Below are 18,407 nucleotides of genomic sequence, written 5' to 3' on the forward strand. Positions count from 1 at the left end.
TCTTCATTCATCTTCTTCTTGAACACCCATTTCCTGCCAATGGGTTTCCTTCCATCCGACAACTCCACCAGATCCCAAGCCTCATTTTTGTGCAAAAGATGCCATTTCATCAACCATGGCCTCTTTCCAAAGTTTGTCATCCTCTGAATCTACTAATTCCTTCACAGTTCCGGGATCATCATTAGTAATAGATAAAGAAAAATTTTAGTAGAAAGTAGATGGACTATACCTTTCTGGATACCTTCTTTCTCGAATTGATCTTCTCACAACCGGAGTTTGTGGCTCTTCATCTTCTGATTCCTCTTCTGTTGTAGAGTTTGATTCTTCCTCCTTTAGCTCAAACTCTATCTTATCAAGTTCCTTTGATAGGAATTCATGTTTAATAACATCTTTCACCTCTCTAAACACCACATCACAGTTGTACACAACCTTCCTTGTTACTAGATTCCAAAGCTTATAACCTTTTAAACCATCCTTATACCCAATAAAGATGGACTTTTCAGATTTACTATCCAACTTTGTTCTTTTCTCCTTTGGAACATGTACATATGCATCACATCCAAATACCCTCATATGTGAAAGAGAAGGTTTCTTACCAGTCCATACCTCTTGTGGAGCCTTATCCTCCAACCCTGATGAAGGTGATCTGTTGACCAAGTAACATGCAGTCTCCACCGCCTATGCCCATAATTCATGTCCTAACCTGACACCACTCAGCATGCTCCATAGACACAATTTTCATAGAAATCAAAATCCAGAGAGCTATTAGACACACCTTCTACCATACCTTTACCATGAAGTATTTGAAGGCCTGTCTCTCCAATATGTCCAAGCCTTTGATGCCATAGCATGGTATTTTCTCTAGAGACCACTAGATTTTCTGCTCCACTTTTAGGAACCAGAGAACTATTGCACCCATCAATAAAATTGCTACCTTGCATCTTGTACAGAGTTCTAATCCGAACTCCCCAGATCAATACCAGTTCTCCCCGAACCATCTTGCAGGTGTCTTTCTCGAACACTGTTTTTACACCTGCATCATCCATATTGCTTACAGAAATCAGATTTCTGGCTAATGTAGGAATATGCAGAAAACCTGGAAGTGTTCTAATCCTTCCACCTTGCAACTTCAACTTGACTTTTTTGCAACCAATGATTCTAGCCTTCCTGTCATCCCCTAAGAAGACATCACCACCATCATATTTCTCATACTCGTAGAACCACTCTCTATGGGGGGTGAAGTGAAAGGATGCGCCTGAGTAGTTCCCTTCATTTTCACATTTCTAGCACACCTTTATAGGTTTTCTTGGAGATTTAGATCTCCCTCTAGATTTAGATCTCCCACTTGAGGGATTATTTTTGTTTTTGTTATGCGACTGTCCTCATACAAACAAGGCATCATCATTCCAGCTCTCCAAATTTTTCCATCTCATCTCCTCCGTCATCAAGGATGAGACTATTTCATCAAACTACAAGGCAATTGCATTGCTACCTATTGCAACAACCAGACTATCCCACGAATCTAGTAGAGAACACAACAAACTCATGCACTTATCTTCATCTGAAATTTTAATATCAACATATAATAACTAGCTTACTACAGTATTAAATGCGTTCAAATGCTCAATCACCAAGTCTCAATCTTTCATCCTCAGGTTATACAAATTTTTCCATAGGAACAATTTATTCACTAGAGACTTAGATTGTTACAAATGTTGGTCACTTTATTTGTTTATTAATAAAACAGTCAAGTGCCACAAAAATTATCAACCCGGGAAAGTCTGATTATTCCAAAGGTGACTACGTACTGTATGTACTCAATCTTAATGGTATTAAAAGTTGTAGTATAAATAGTCTACTATCTATTAAATCCCTACTCTGTGTTACAACAGTTACAATAGTTACAGCCTACTGCAGAAAATGAAGTAAGAACAAATAACTTAAAGGAAACAAATCTGCAAAAGGAAGTGATGGCTGTCCTGCAACAAAGGATCAAGATCCTATCCTCAGAGTAAGGACTTTCAGCACCTGCCGCTGTTGTCCAGTTCACCCATACACTCTGTAAATCCTAATCACCGGTGAGGCACTCATATACAACATCAATCAGTTTAAAAGGAAAACAGAGTTTTAGCAAAAGTAAATATCATTAGAAGCAGTAACTGTGATATAAACAGAAATCACACACACACCACACAACAAAAATAAGATGGGTGAATCTTGTGATGAAGGTGGGCCCTGTCCCTCTCACAAGATTCCCCAGAACACAGGAATTAAGATAAAATACTCAGAATAGGATTGTATTCATCTGCCAATAAACCATATTACAAAAAGAGATTCAGTCTCATCCCTTCACTATAGTTTCTGTGTTACAACTCGTTTCCCTCCTTTCTGCCCTCCTCTCTAATGTAGATGTCTCCTCTTTATAGAGAAGACATCTATTACAAAAGATTTTCATACATTCTGATTCAACCCCTTTGTACCAGAAATAGGAAAGTCAGCTCTTGATAACAAAATACTATTACAAACATGAGGATCATGATCATTACGACCAATATAGTAATCGGTCAGACTCCTTTGTCGATGCAGATTTGTTACGCAAAACTCAACTGTTCCTCAAAGTGCGTGTTCTGTTCGTGCTGTTTCAACTTCGAGGTTCATGTTGTTCTTGTTGTTTCAGCTTCATGGTTTGCGTTGTTTCCGCTGTTTCAGAAACGGAAAAATGTGATCCTACCAGTTAGGCAGTTTTAGCAATTGGTCAACACTTTAATCAACTTCAGGGAACAATTATAAAGATAGCATTATTACGTGTTGAATAATTAAACATATAGCAATGAGGAAAGTTACTCTGTACCTTTTGGAGTGATTAAGCCAAAACACTAGCAAAGGATTTCAACTAAGGGTTGAAGAGGATAATATAATGGCAAAATATACAGTCAGAAATAGACAATATGGGAACCTAACATCCCCCCCAACTGAAAAATGTTGCATGTCCGCATGCAACGTCTAATCTGAATCGGAATAAAAAATACTGGGTTGAACAATGTAGATTGCTTATGCAGTAACTCTAGAAAGTGCTGTCAACCATGTCTCTGAACCCTTGGGCATTCTGAAGTCTTTTCCATGCTGCCAATTCTTCCTTTTTAGTCAATGTAAATTAAGCCTTGTACTGTTCTCTAGGAAGCCATAAGAGAGGGAAATGAAAACGGTAACCAATCCACCGTTCAACACATTGTCTCATGCATTTTACATAATCAGGTATCCGTGAGATTGCTGCTTGGAGATTGAGGGGATTGTAGGGATGGTATTCCCGTCTTTCTTTGGGACAGTGTTCCCAGAATAATTCATTTGCTTTTATGGCCAGAGGTCCTTTAGCTTTGACATAATGTTGGCAGTCTTCCAAGACTGCTGCTTGCAGATTCCTAATGTGATCGGCCATCCCTGGTTCTCGTAGATTCCGTTGATGTTCCATAAGGAAGATGGTTGCATTCTGTGGTTCCGGACGAATCCAGAGAAGACAGTTCTCCTCATTGTGTTTTGCAGACATGAAAGCATTCTGCCAAGTAAGCTAGTTGGCCAAAAAGGAAATAAAAGCTCTTATTTGAATATCACCACAATTAGGAAGTAAATTAATCTTTCTATCTTCAGGCATAGCCTCATTGTGAAGATAGAGTTCGCAAAACAAATTCTGGTCATTATTTGGTGCTTCTGCAAAAGTTTTAATGAATTGTTGTGGTGTAGAGACCTGGTGTGGTCTTCCATCCTTTATTGCTTTTAATTGGAGGAACGCTAAGCGTTCTCTCAAGAATACAGAATAATTAAAAGAAGTATTTCTTGTAGCCAGTAAGCGTTGGACCAAATCGAAGATAAGGGACAGTCTGGCTTTTAATTGCTTATTTTCTTTGTGTTGTGTATGAGACTATTCCATTGCTTCCCAATTCCTATAGGCATAGTTAAACCATAATGACTTCTGTTGTTGAAATGCCTTTCCTTGGGAGAGCTCGTATTCTTCTTTCCATGTGTTGCTTAATTCTTGAAAACTAGAAGTCTGTGCATGAGCATTGCTAACACAGGGAGGTTCAGTTTGTATATGCACAGTTGTAAAAGATTTTGATTCTGGTTTCTGCTCATCAATAACTTGGGTAGGCCGGGGTGGTTCTATTTCTTCTTCTGAAATCCTTGAAGACCCTGCTGGTTCTTGTGTAACAACAGGGTGTTCCTTTTTGAATATAACAGCGCTGGCTCCAGTCAATGGGACTGCAATTATCTCATATCCTGCCTCAGTATAGATATCCCCACATTCACTGCACATGTATTCACTGTATTGTTCTTTCTCTACACTCTTTTCAGCTTGAGATGCTACCTGAGCTAACATGTACAGATTGAGTTCTTCTTTATAGGCTTCCCTAGCCATTGCTAACTCTTTCTGATAGGCCTTAATTTATGATTTTAAGAACTCATTTTCTTCTTGTAGGGAGGCTAGAGTAACCGGGGCTTCTATAGTTATAGATTCCAAAGGAGAAAAAAATTTGTTGTTCAGCATTAACTTCATCATATGCGTCCCCAACAGGTGGTTCTTATGTTTCACCTATTGGGTCAGTTTGTGTATCAGTTTCACCTAGGGCATCTTCTTCTTGCTCCCCAACAGGTGGTTCTTGTGTGGCACCTATTGGGTCAGTGGCTGGTTTTTGTGTAATAGCCACATGCAAGTCGTCTTCTTTTTGCTCCCCAACAGGTGGTTCTTGTGTGGCACCTATTGGGTCAGTGGCTGGTTCTTGTATAACAGCCACATGCAGGTCGTCTTCTTTTTGCTCCCCAACAGGTGGTTCTTGTGTGGCACCTATTGGGTCATTGGTTGGTTCTTGTGTAACAACCACATGTCCTATATCAGCTTGGATATGTCTAGTTTGAATTTGTCGGCAGTTGGTTCTTGTGGAGCAGCTGCCTCTGCTGAGAAAAATGATGTCACAAAATCATGAACACTTTGTATTTCAGCATCTGAGGGTGAAGGAGGTGAAGGTTCAGGGCTATGCGGAATACGGAGATTTAAAATGATAGGAGGGACAATTGGAATAACGGCCTCGGTTGCTGCAAACAACCTTGTTCGTTGCCGAGGTAGCGAACCGGGAGAGACAATAGTTTTCCTCTTGCGAGGACTTTTACTCAGGGTAAGGGAATCATCAGAAATAGTAGCTGCCTTTACTGAGGCTCTGGTTCTTCTTTTTAACGGGGTTGCAGTTTTCTGTTGCTTTTTCCTTTTAAGGAAAGTGATGAGGGTATCCTCATCTGAATCATCGGTAGGGATATGAACTATGGGGGTGGATGGTTCGGCTTCATCAGGGGGTGAGGACTGCTGCATATTTTCAGTGCTGAATTGAGGAGTTCCTGCTGTTGGTTGTTGAGTTTCAGCATCTTGCTGGGAATTTTCTTCATTTTGCTGAGGATTTTCCTTAGCTTGCTGGGGAGGGTTAATGAGGGGAGGTGGATTATGTGGGCGAAGCCTATATTTATCAGGATTTGGACCAAACGATGGTGTGTGAAGCATAGGAGTGGGTGCCTTGCATTCACAATATAGTGTGCCATATTTTTTAGACATCCAAGGAGATAATAAGGCATATTTACTAAACGACCATGCCGCAAATGATTTAATAAAACAAAGTCATGTTGGTAGACTACATGATAGAAGCCCTCAAAAGTGAAGTAATGCTTGAATAATTCTATAACTTTTGGCCAAGGTGGTGGTAGTGATCGAAGCGCAACACCCCTGCCTTTGGCTTCCACCTGCTCCCCAGGTAACAAGAAATCTTGCTGTGCATTGAGGATAAGATGCTTCCTGCTGAACCAGGGAATACCGTTGGTTGGAAGCCCCGAAACTTGCGCGATGTCTTCTTCTGTTACTGGGATTCTCACCCCTTGGACAGTAGAGTAACCCTCCCTCAAATTGCATGCAAATTCGAGAACCTGCTGCAAATCAAATTCTGGAAGTCTTCTGAAATAGTCCACCCATCCTGCTTGTAGGAAGATTTGAAATAGTCCACCCATCCTGCTTGTAGGAAGATTTGGTATGCGTCTGGGTAAAGTTCCAGTAATGCCGTCGAGCCCAGTTCATGTCTAACAACATCTCCTCCCATGGTTACTGTTTTAGGCAGAATACAAAGTGCAGAGTCGAGTTGCCGAGGTCGAAACAGAGCAGAACGTTGCAAAATGAAATTATGACGTGGTAAGGCATAAACGAGGTGGATTAGACACAACCGCGAGGAATAGGGATGGCGGTGATGGGTGTGTTATGTAATGATTACGATATTTCGGTAATCCCCCCCCCCCCCCCCCCCCCAACTGCGGCTGAATGATATGGTTGGCAATACGACGCTTTTAGCGGTCATGCCAACTATCTCCTCATTAACTACAATTTAATATTCACACATAACATGCATACCTTTACAATTACCTTTGGTTGTTGCGCCAAAAAGTGTTATCTCGTCCTTAATAGGTCAATGATCATTATATAAAGGGTTTGTAAGGTGTGAGGGTTTTTATACACGAGGTTTTTATTATTCACAAGAGGCAGTAGTGAAGGGGTATTATTAACAGGATAAATGGCTGATTCCTTTGAATAAAGAATGATATGTTTCTATTGAAGTAATAGTTCATTCTCGGGAGTAAAAATGGGGATATTTAGGAAAACAGAAAAGATTGGTGTTTAAGCAGTGGGATTTGATGTTTCGACACTGGAAAGTGGTGTATCAGCAACGGGAAACGGTGTATCAACAACGAGAATGAATTATGATCTGGAATGACATGGCAATGCTTTTCCAATTTGCAGATTAATTCTTCCTATATTGGAATTTTTCTTTTCAGCCACCATCAAAAGCTAAGATTTGCAAAATAATTAATTGTAACATGGAAACCCTTGATAGGGATTATTAGTTAAGAAATCTAATCTAAAAATAAATGCATAAACAGGAAATTAAGTTCATTGAGGGATAGCTGGTTCCACCAAAAAAACATAGTGTATGTATGTCATGCAAGTAGCTTTGAAATCCTCTTTAGAAACAAGCCGTTGATACAAATGGAGTCGATACCCGTTCACTAATAATGGTGTTCTATTGTCATCAATCTTTAGGAGTCTGACTGTTCCATTTGGAAAAACAATATCTACTTCATAAGGTCCTAGCCACCTTGTTCTTAATTTCCCCTGAAAATTTTCAAAACAGGAGTCATACAGTAAGGCCCAATTACCTTTTTGGAATTGCTTGTGCTTAATAGTTTTTTCATGCCACCTGGTTCTTTTTTGTTGTATCATGGTTGTTTGATGGATGGCATCCAAACTCTTTTCATCCAATTCCTGAAGCTGCTGCAACCTAGCTGTCTGTGCATCAGTCAAATCAAGGTTAACAGCTAAAGCAGTCCTTAAGGTTTTGATTTCAAATTCCACAGGAAAAACAACACTTTTACCATAAACTAATTCATAAGGTGAAAAACCCGTAGTGTTCCTCCAAGTAGTTCTGTAAGCCCATATTGCTTTAGGCAACCTTTGAAACCAGTCCCTTCTATTCTCCTTGACTTTCTTTGTTAAAATGGCTTCTATGACTTTATTTGTACTTTCCACTTGCCCATTTTCCTGGGGGTGATAAGGTGTAGTCATTTTATGCTTAATGTGATATTTCTGGAGTGTATCTTTGAAGCCATGAGAATTAAAATGAGGTCCTCCATCTGTAACTAGCTCTCTAGGCAAACCAAACCTAACAAAGATTTCTTCAAATATAAAAGTTAACACTGATTCTTCATTAGCTTTGATGAGTGACTTAGCTTCTACCCACTTAGTCATATAATCTGTGCAAACCAGTATATAAAATCTTTGATTGGATGGAGGATTGATGGGACCTATAAAATCTAGCGCCCATCTTTCAAAAGGTTCAAGTATTACCTGGGGGTTAAGTGGCATTTCATCCCTGTGATTAGGCTGGCCCATTCTCTGACAGCTATCGCAGGCCCTAACATATTTCTTTGCGTCCCTGAAAAGTGAGGGCCAATAGTAACCCATTCTAAGAACTTTGTGTGATGTTCTTTTATCCACAAAATGCCCTCCACAAGGGCCATCGTGGCAAGCCTTCAATATATCATAAACTTCATCTTCTCTGATGCATCTTCGAATTTCCTGATCGAGTCCTGTGTGAAAGAGACACCCACTTATCCAGCTGTACCTAGCACTTTGCTGAATGATCTTTATTTTCTCTCTGTGTGATAGGTGTGATGGTAGTTTCCCTACAACTAAGTAATTGGCAATGTTTGCATACCAAGGTGAGTGAGTAGATACTGCAAATAAATATTCATCAGGAAAAGAATCATCCACTGGAATGTTTTCATCAGTTTTTAACCGAGAAATAAAATCAACAACTACATTTTCTTTACCTGGTCGATCTACAATTGTGATATCAAATTCTTGTAATAATAATAACCATCTGGTAACTCGAGCATTTGTAACTGATTTGTTCATTAAATATTTAATGGCCGAGTGATAAGTATGCACAAAAGTAGTGTAACCAGTAATATAATGTCGAAACTTATTAATAGCATAAATAACTGCTAAGAATTCTTCCTCGGTGACTGTATAATTAAGTTCAGCAGGGGTCATATTTTTACTAATGAAATAGATAGCATAGGGAAGATTGTTTTCTTCTTGACCAAAGACAACTCCAATTGCAGTATCTGAAGCATCACAAGATATATGAAAGGGGAGTGCCCAGTCAGGTCCTCTTAAAATGGGAGCTGTAGACAGTTGATGTTTAAGTTTATTGAATGCTTTTTGACAACCATCAGTCCACTTAAATTCAACATTTTTCATAAGTAACACAAACAAAGGAGAAGCTATTTTAGAAAAATCCTTGATAAATCTTCTATAATATCCAGCATGTTCTAAAAAAATTCTTACATCAGTTTGTGTTTTAGGGATAGGTAGAGTCTGAATCACTTGTACTTTAGCTGGATCAACTTGAATTCCTAGGAATGAAATGAAGTGTCCCAAAACAATACCTTGATTCATCATCATATGATATTTTTCAGTGCTTAAGGCAAGATGTGCTTCTATACACCGTTTAAGTACTTTTTCCATGTTTTGTAAAGCATCTTCAAAAGTCACATCATAAGGAGTAAAGTCATCCATCAATATTTCTAAGGAATCATTAAGCATATCAGAAAAAATTCCTATCACTGCTCTTTGAAATGTTGCTGGGGCATTACATAGTCCAAATGGGAGAACTCTATAGGCAAAAGTCCCCCATGGACTAGTAAAAGTGGTCTTGTCTTGATCTTGGGGTGCAATCTTGATCTGATGATATCCACTAAATCCATCCAAAAAGGAAAAGAATCTCTTACCTGATCAATAAATGGTAAGGGAAAATGATCTTTCTGAGTAGCCTTATTTAGAGCTCTGTAATCAACACACACACTCTCCATTTCCCATTTTTCTTAGGTACTATTACTAATGGTGAAACCCATTCACTATCAGATATAGGATATATAAATCCTGCATTCAACAGTTTTTGAAGTTCTTCCTTCACAATTTCCCTTAAATTGGGATTCATTCGTCGTTGGGATTGGCAGACTGGGCGGGATCCTTCTTTAATATAAATACGGTGAGTACATAATTCGGAAGAAATTCCCTTCATATCTGTGTAATCCCATGTGAATGCTTGTTTATTCTCGTGGAGTAACTTCATTAGCTGTTGTGTTTCAACATCTGTTAGGTTAGGGTTTATATTTAATGTTTTGCCAGGCTCGATTTCGATTGTTATACTTTTGGAGGAGGTGTCAGCTGATGTCTGAGATGAGTCTTCAGTTCTAAGATTTTGCTGTGATTCAAATTCCAAGATTGTAGTCAAGTGATCATGTATTTGAGAGTTAACCGAAGAAGGTTTAGAAATAAAGCTACTAATTAATTCATCTTCGGTTGAATCTTTAAAATTTAGGGCTTGTCCGACAGTCAAGATGGGTTGAGTCTCATCATCCTCATAATCTAACCACATAGGGTTATCATTATTAATCATAGGTGTAGCATGAGGGTACAGAGTAAGTTGTTTGGTTTCACATCCATTAGAAATTGTCATTGAACCTGACCTACAGCTGATGAAGGCATCTGCTGTGGCCAGCCAAGGTCTCCCTAAAATCAATGGATGACCCCCCAACTTTGTTTTGGTCTGTAACACCACAAAATCAGCTGGGTAGTTCCAAGATTCGACTGAAATTATCAGGTCTTCAATGACTCCTTCAGGTTTGATTATGGAGCGGTCAGCTAGCTCTAGAATGGTTGGGGTTTCCATAATTAAATCCTTTAACTGTAATAACTGTGTTGTTTCAAGTATCATGATGTTTATTGTAGCACCCAAATCTACTAGAACTCTAGAAACAAAGGTTTTACCAACCTGAACTGTGATTGTAGGGTGACCAGGGTCACCATATTTCACAGGGGGGTTTTTTTCTGACATTAGAGCAGCTAGATCACCCATCACATGAACTGTGAGGGGGTCCTTAGCTTTCTTCCAGGTTTCTTAATACAAATATCTCTAACAGTTCTAGCATAAATCGGTACATCTCTCAGTGCTTGTAAGAGTGGAATTTTAACATATCAATTCTGCAGTTCTCCTAACAGATTAAAAGCAGGTGGCTCAAGTGTTTTGGTAAGAGCCAAACGTTCAGAGAATGGTGGCTCTGCTGATTCAGCATTCTTTTTAGAGGATGTTTCAACTGTTTCAGCATTGTTATTAGAGGATGATCCAACTGTTTCAGCATTGTTATTAGAGGATGATCCAACTGTTTCAGCATTAGATGACTTTTCTTTTTCGATTTCTTCTTTATCAGAATCGGAAGTAATGTCATCAATAATGGGTTCAACTATTCTTCCAGAGCATAAATGAATGTCATTACATTACATAGGGGAAACCAGTTGGTTTTGAACATCAATTACTTGTAGAGCTTTATTATTATTCGGGTTGGGGTTAGGTTGTACAGGCAGTTGGGTTCTTATTGTCTGATTATTTGGTGGGGAATTTGATGGTAAGGAGAGAGATTGCCGATACTTAGGTAATTGGTTTGGAAATGGGATCTGTGGAGCTATCCAATTCAGGTTCCATTGATTAAAATAGGTTTGCTGTAGAGCCCAGGGATTCCACATCGTAGGATCAACAAAGGGAGGGTTTGGTTGCTGCATGGGTGGGAAATTCATTTGATTAAGGTGTGGGTACTGCATTTGATTGAAGGGTGGGTAATTTGTTTGAAAAGGAGGATGATTATTCCAACGATTAAACGACATGTTAGAATTGGTACCTTGTCCTTGTGGTTGCCATTGCCTTCTCTGTGTGAGGAGGTACACTACTTCAACTTCTTCTTCAGTTGGCTACAGTGCTGCTTTTATTCCTAGCAAAGAAGGGCATTGTTGAGTCTCGTGGTCTTTTTCACAGATAGTGCAGATTGGTACTTTGTCCAGGGGGCATTCCCTTAGTGGGTGTTTTTTCTGCATTTAGAGCAGAAAATAGCCAGAGCATCTTCTGCTTCTGCCTGCTTCTTTTTAACCTGCAAAGTATCAATTTGTGAAGCAAAAGAGCTTAACATTTCAGTTTTAAATTCTTCAAGTAAGTTACCTATTTCAGCCCGTGTTGCTCCTCCACTTGCTGATTTCTGGACTCTTGAGTATGTACTGTCTTTGCTCTTTGGTCTGCTTGCTGCTCCTCTCGAACATCTTTTACAGAGATTGATAATCTCATCATAGGATTCCTTAGATATGTCTCCTTTTCCAAGCATATTCAACATATCCAAACAATCATCTCATACCCCTTTTAGTAATATTGACTTGAGAATATCCTTACTCATATCAGGATGATCAGATCACTGTAAGTTATACTGTAGCATTTCCACGAAGTCCTCCAGACTTTCGTCCTCCTTCTGAGTCATCTTGAATAATTCCTCCTTCCTTTATCTTGTTCGACAATAATCTTGGTATTTAGCCAAAAATTTCTCCTTCATCTGGTCCCATGTTGTAATCACATGAGCTCCCAAGCTCATGAACCATCTTAATGCATTCCCTTTTAATGTAGCTCGAAACAACTTCAATTTCTGAGCAGCATTAACAAAGTCATAGCTTCTACACAATATATAAAATTCAAAAAGAAATTCATCGGGATCTTTTGTGGATAACCCATGGAAATTGGGTAATGCTGAAAGTGGGATATTCTTCATAGGAGTTGCTCCTCTGGGGAGATCTCCAATGGGGAATTCCAGGGTGGAGAGAGAATTTTCTCCCCTTCCCTCTATTCTGCGACCTCCACCAAAAATTCCTTCATTGTTATCCTCCATTGGTTGTTTTCCTGATGCGCTTGCCCGGTCTTCGGAGTTTTCTGTTGGAATTTCAATGTCCTGCACTGGTTCCTCCACCTTAACTTCCTCTATTGGTTCTTCTACTGGTCGTTCGTCTTCTTCCACCGGTTCCTCAGTATATTCTGATGGTTCTATAACCCTCTCTAGTCCCACTACTTCCTCTGTCTGATAATCTGTCTAGGAAGAGTGTTGGGTCTGTGGCCTTCGAGAGCTTCACCTCTGGGATGTCTCCGCTTTTGAAATAATATCATCAATAAAACTTTTTCTTCCTCCTCCTTTGCCTTTTCCGCCTGAATGGTTAACCTTCTTGCGCCCTCTCATGCATCCTGCATTTCTAAAGAAAAATGTTAATACCCGTAAAATATTCAGTCGCCTTCCCCGACAACGGCGGCAAAATGTTGGTTACTTTATTTGTTTATTAATAAAACAGTCAAGTGCCACATAAATTATCAACCCGGGAAAGTCTGATTATTCCAAAGGTGACTACGTGTTGTATGTACTCAATCTTAATGGTATTAAAAGTTGTAGTATAAATAGTCTACTATCTATTAAATCCCTACTCTATGTTACAGCGGTTACAGTAGTTACAGCCTATTGCAGAAAATGAAGTAAGAACAAATAACTTAAAGGAAACAAATCTGCAAAAGGAAGTGATGGTTGTCCTGCAACAAAGGATGAGGACCCTATCCTCAGAGTAAGGACTTTCAGCACCTGCCTCTATTGTCCAGTTCACCCATACACTCTGTAAATCCTAATCGCCGGTGAGGCACTCATATGCAACATCAATAAGTTAAAAAGGAAAACAGAGTTTTAGCAAAAGTAAATATCATTAGAAGCAGTAACTGTGATATAAACATAAATCACACACACACCACACAACAGAAAGAAGATGGGTGAATCTTGTGATGAAGGTGGGCCCTGTCCCTCTCACAAGATTCCCCAGAACAGAGGAATTAAGATAAAATACTCAGAACAGGATTGTATTCATCTACCAATAAACCATATTACAAAAAGAGATTCAGTCTCATCCCTTCACTATAGTTTCTGTGTTACAGCTTGTTTCCCTCCTTTCTGCCCTCTATTACAAAAGATTTTCATACATTCTGATTCAACCATTTTGTACCAAAAATAGGAAAGCCAGTTCTTGATAACAAAATATTGTTATAGTCATGAGGATCATGATCATTACGACCAATATAGTAATCGGTCAGACTCCTTTGCCAATGCAGATTTGTTACGCAAATCTCAACTATTCCTCAAAGTGCGCGTGTTGTTTCAGCTTCGAGGTTCATGCTATTCTTGTTGTTTCAACTTCATGATTTGCGTTGTTTCTGCTGTTTCAGCAATGACAAAATGTGATCCTGCCAGTTAGGCAGTTTCAGCAATTGGTCAGCACTTTAATCAACTTCAGGGAACAATTATAAAGATAGCATGATTACGTGTTGAATAATTAAACATACAGCAATGAGGAAAGTTACTCCGTATCTTTTGGAGTGATTAAGCCAAAACACTAGCAAAGGCTTTCAACTACGGGTTGAAGAGGGTAATATAATGGCAAAATATACAGTAAAAAATAGACAATATGGGAACCTAAAAACAAAGTCCCTAACTTGTTCCACAAAGCTTTTGTCGTAGCTTCCCCTGATACATTCATCAATACTGAATCTGAGACACACAATCGTATTGTGGTTTTACCTCCCAATCCAACTTCTTCCATTCTTCATCGGACACTACCATTGGTTGAGTACCTGGATCTACCATTATCCATTGATATTTATCCACCAACAGATCCTCCATCTTGAGTTTCCACAACTCAAAACTCTAACCATTAAATTTCTCGATCTCTAACTTTCCACTGCTTGCCATCTTCTTTCACCACAAGAATTGATCCCGTAGATCTCCCATTGAACAGGGTCTACCACAAGCCCGAGCAAAACCCCTCAACAGCAAAGGTGTCCCCTTAAAGCCAAAACAACTCCGATACCAAATGTAGGTTTTAACCTCGTACATAAATTACCTGCATACGAATTCTAAAAATAGGAAATGAACAATGGCGAGAGAATAACACATAAATAAATATACACAAAGATTTTCCCCTAGATCCCAAAACCAGGACTACCAGATTATTTTTTCATTATGTTCCTTTCAATGTTACAATATATATATATATATATACATGTTGAAGCATACATAAACCCTAATCCCTTAACCCTAGATTAGAACATAATCGTAGTTCTCTTGACCAGATCTACAAAACACCATGGACTACATACCATCGCACCTGAAACCATGAGCGAAATCCATGCACAAAACCATAGGTAGGTCTGCACACCTAATATAGGGTCCCAAAAAAAAAAATTCCCGGGGTGCTGCCCCAGTCCCGTAAAGGGGGACTATTGTCCCCCTCAAACTCCCCGACAAGGGGGGCTCACCCCCCCCCGCCCTCTAACCCCCCTGGCTTAACTACTGGCGCTTAATTAATGTAGTAAAAAGTTATTTTATCTCAGAGTTTAGTCACGTGGAAGGTTTGGATGACTTCTAAGGGAATAAGTAGTAGGTCTGGAAGGTATTTGTTGTTGTGTTCCGTCGGTTCCACCTCCTTAACTGACACATAGGGAGTTGAATCATATCATAGTAACTCTTTGTCGCACTTTTACCTTGTTTTCCCGGTTACCTGGGTAGATGTGGGAGGAGGAAGGTTACGAAGAAATTCAAAAAAAGATAGAGAAATTGAAAAAAATAGACCTTGAGGTTATCTCATAGTTTTTGGTCAAACCGCAATATTGCTAACAGTCAATCCACTTCAAGAATTTTGGAGGAGTTTCTAGCCTTGGATAATTAAGTCTTTGGATTTCATATCAACATTCATTCGAATACACTAGGATGGATCTCTCACATCCTCAAAATTCACTTGCAATAGAAGCTGCACATTGGCGGCTTTCGGGTCAACAACTCTCCACAAATAATTCACTTGCTCTGCCTGCAGTTTCAACAAACATATCTCTTATTTTCTATTTTATATTTTATAAATCCTCTTAGTCGTAAAAAAAATGTACATTTATTTATTTGAATTTTTTTTAATGGTATTTAAATAGATCCTTGTAGACCTAGTCAGGGTTCGAAATTTTTTGAAAAAAGAGGCTATTGCACTATTATAAGGACTTATTTTGAAGAAAGAAATGGACACAAAATAAATTCTATTTTCCTGTTGTTTGCAACAAATTTGCTACTATTACCTTATTTGTTTTTATGTTTTAAGGAAATATTATTTATTTTGCTTGATTAATTAATATGATTATTTAATATATGATTAGTGATTATACTATTGTTATTCATTGATCATTGTAGAAACTTTGTAATTATTGAGTAAAACTATCATGTATGAATGTTTTCATCATATGTTTATTTCCAATTAACTGTTTGCTTTGGTTTGTAAATTGCTTTCAGTTAGATTTAAATAATTTTGTAGTTCAATGATCTCTATGTCAACTTGTATCAGTTCAATTCATTTACACATACTGTTAGATACGTCTTGAGATAGATTAGATTTAGAATAATTATTTTTATTTACACTTTCTATAGCTATAATAGAGCTACCCATATTATTTCATTGCACTCGTCATCCATTTGCATCATGTTTTAATAGGTCTCCTTTCTACGAGAAATTTTTTCAAGTGGCAACTGGGCCCACTTACCGATGAGGATTTCCATCCCAAACAAGTAAAGGTCTAATTATGACCTTGATTGAGTGATTTATCCTAATGTTGGCTTGGTAAGTTCCAAGCATCAATAATTTTGGAACTAGAAGAAGGGCCATCTAATGATGAATGGAACAAGAAATTCCCACAACTAATATCCATTCACTAAGATCATCATTGCCTTCAACCCATGAATCCGCTATAAGCACTCCACATAGTCAAACCCTACGATTTTTGAATTTGATCAATCAGAGGTAGGACCTTTAATATCAGAACAAAAAACTAATCTCCCCCAATATCAAGCTACTAATTCCAAGGTCATTTCTAAATCTCTTGATTCTGACCTTCCATGAGGATACTATCAGAAGTATTCCTTAGTAGTAAAGGCATTTCATAAAATTCAAGCTATTAGGATACAAATCAATCAAATTTTTTGAGAAACCTCTTCTTAAGCAGTTGGGTGCACCAAGCTAGTCACTTTATTACCCCATTAACAGTTCTTTTAAGGGCGTAGAATAATAAAAGTGGATGAAAACCACTAGAATACCCCTTGTCAACTAAATGGAAGCATCCTTTGACTAAAGTAGAGATAGAAGAATCTGTATAAGAAGGAGAAACTACTACTCTTGTTAACACTTCTACATCACTTGAAAGCCCTACCTACCAACCAATCCCTTCACATTCCTCAAATACTTGCAAATCACCTACACCACCACCATTCATGGCCAGATTCAAAGGTAGAGGGAAATAGCCAAGAAGACCCTGACTAACATTAGGAGCAATGAATATCCCAACAGTATAACATGATTTATCTAAGCATCCTGAAAAATTCCTCAAAATCAATCCTAATGATAGTGAAGCCCCTAAAGATCACATTAGATAGTTCATGTTAGCATTGAATCTTATGGGTTTATGAAAAGAGGATGCTTTATATAGGCTATTATGTTACAAATTCAAAGGAAAGGCCTCCTTTTGGTGCTTTGCTTTACCAGATAGCTCAATTCATAGTTGGGATCAATTTGAGAACATCTTCATCAAAAAGTATCGTGATTGATAAACTCCTACATCTTTAGTCATGCAATTATCAAGAATAAAAATGCATATTAGAGAAAATATTAAGGATTTTAATCGAAGTTTTGTACCCTTATTAAATAAAATTCCTGAAAACTCTAGACTTAGTACAAATGTTTAAAATTAATTTTACACCACTACATTGTCATCTTCCATTGCAATATTTGTGAAAATATCTTATAAGGTTGTTTCGATAAAAGCAATGTAGGAAGTTATAAAGATTGAAAAAAAATGTCGAGTATCACTACAAAAGCACTGGTTAAAGAGAAAATATTAGTATTTGTGACAAAAAATGTAACTTTCAAAGAGGACGAAAAACTATAAGGATGCTTTTTGTATGGAGAGTCTGCATTGATAGGTAAGGAACCTTGCCAACAATATTACTAATATCAAGAAAAATGTGGGAGAAGATTCATCATTTAAAAGGCCTTATAGGCTAGTCTATAAAGGGAACCCTCACCCCTCTCATAATGGATGTCAAATATCTTATGCAGATGATGAATAAGATGAAGAGGGAGAACAAGCACTTGAAGAAGATGAAGATTACATTCTAGAGGCCAATTTTATTTAGGATGTAATCGAGAGGGTTGCCATTGCAGATGAAAAATATCTCTATGACGATGCCAACGTTGTAAAAATTAGAAACAAAGGATCACCTACATCTTCTTCAACCCCTTTACCTTCTCCCTCAACCCCTAATGTCCTACAAATATATCTTCAAATAAGTCTCCTCCACAACACAAGTTAGTTTCTAAAACTTTAATTGTATCCAAACTCCTTGAAGATGATGTGGTGGAGGACCTGAAGAAGACTAGAGCCAATATTTGACTATTTTACTTGTTGAAATTAAAGAAATATATAAGCATCTTTCTAAGAGCTCTTTACATTGCTAATAAGAAAGTACCTATGACCAAAAAATCTCTTGTTGCCAAAGATAAATGGAAAAATACTTCTACATCTTCTTTTGATAAAAGTAAATTAGCAAAAATGGCATTACGATAGGTGAAAAATCTAACTCTTATACCCCTCCATTCTTATTGACTTCTGATTTTTTCAATGGAAATGTACATAACTATTTAATTGATTTTGGGGTCTCTTCCAATATTATTTCATATTCAATGTGTATAAAGATCAATGCTCAACCCCATAACTCAACCACACATATTGTAAAACTAGATAGGTCAAAAGTAAAGGTATTAGGAGAATTCAAAAATGGCCTTATTAGATTAGCATCAAATCCCAAAGTTAATCATATCATTGATACATTCATCA

Source organism: Pinus tabuliformis, chromosome J (genome assembly GCF_031772625.1).
Source record: "Pinus tabuliformis cultivar Carrire ecotype Pingquan chromosome J, CPIR1, whole genome shotgun sequence".
NCBI classification, from domain to species: Eukaryota; Viridiplantae; Streptophyta; class Pinopsida; order Pinales; family Pinaceae; genus Pinus; species Pinus tabuliformis.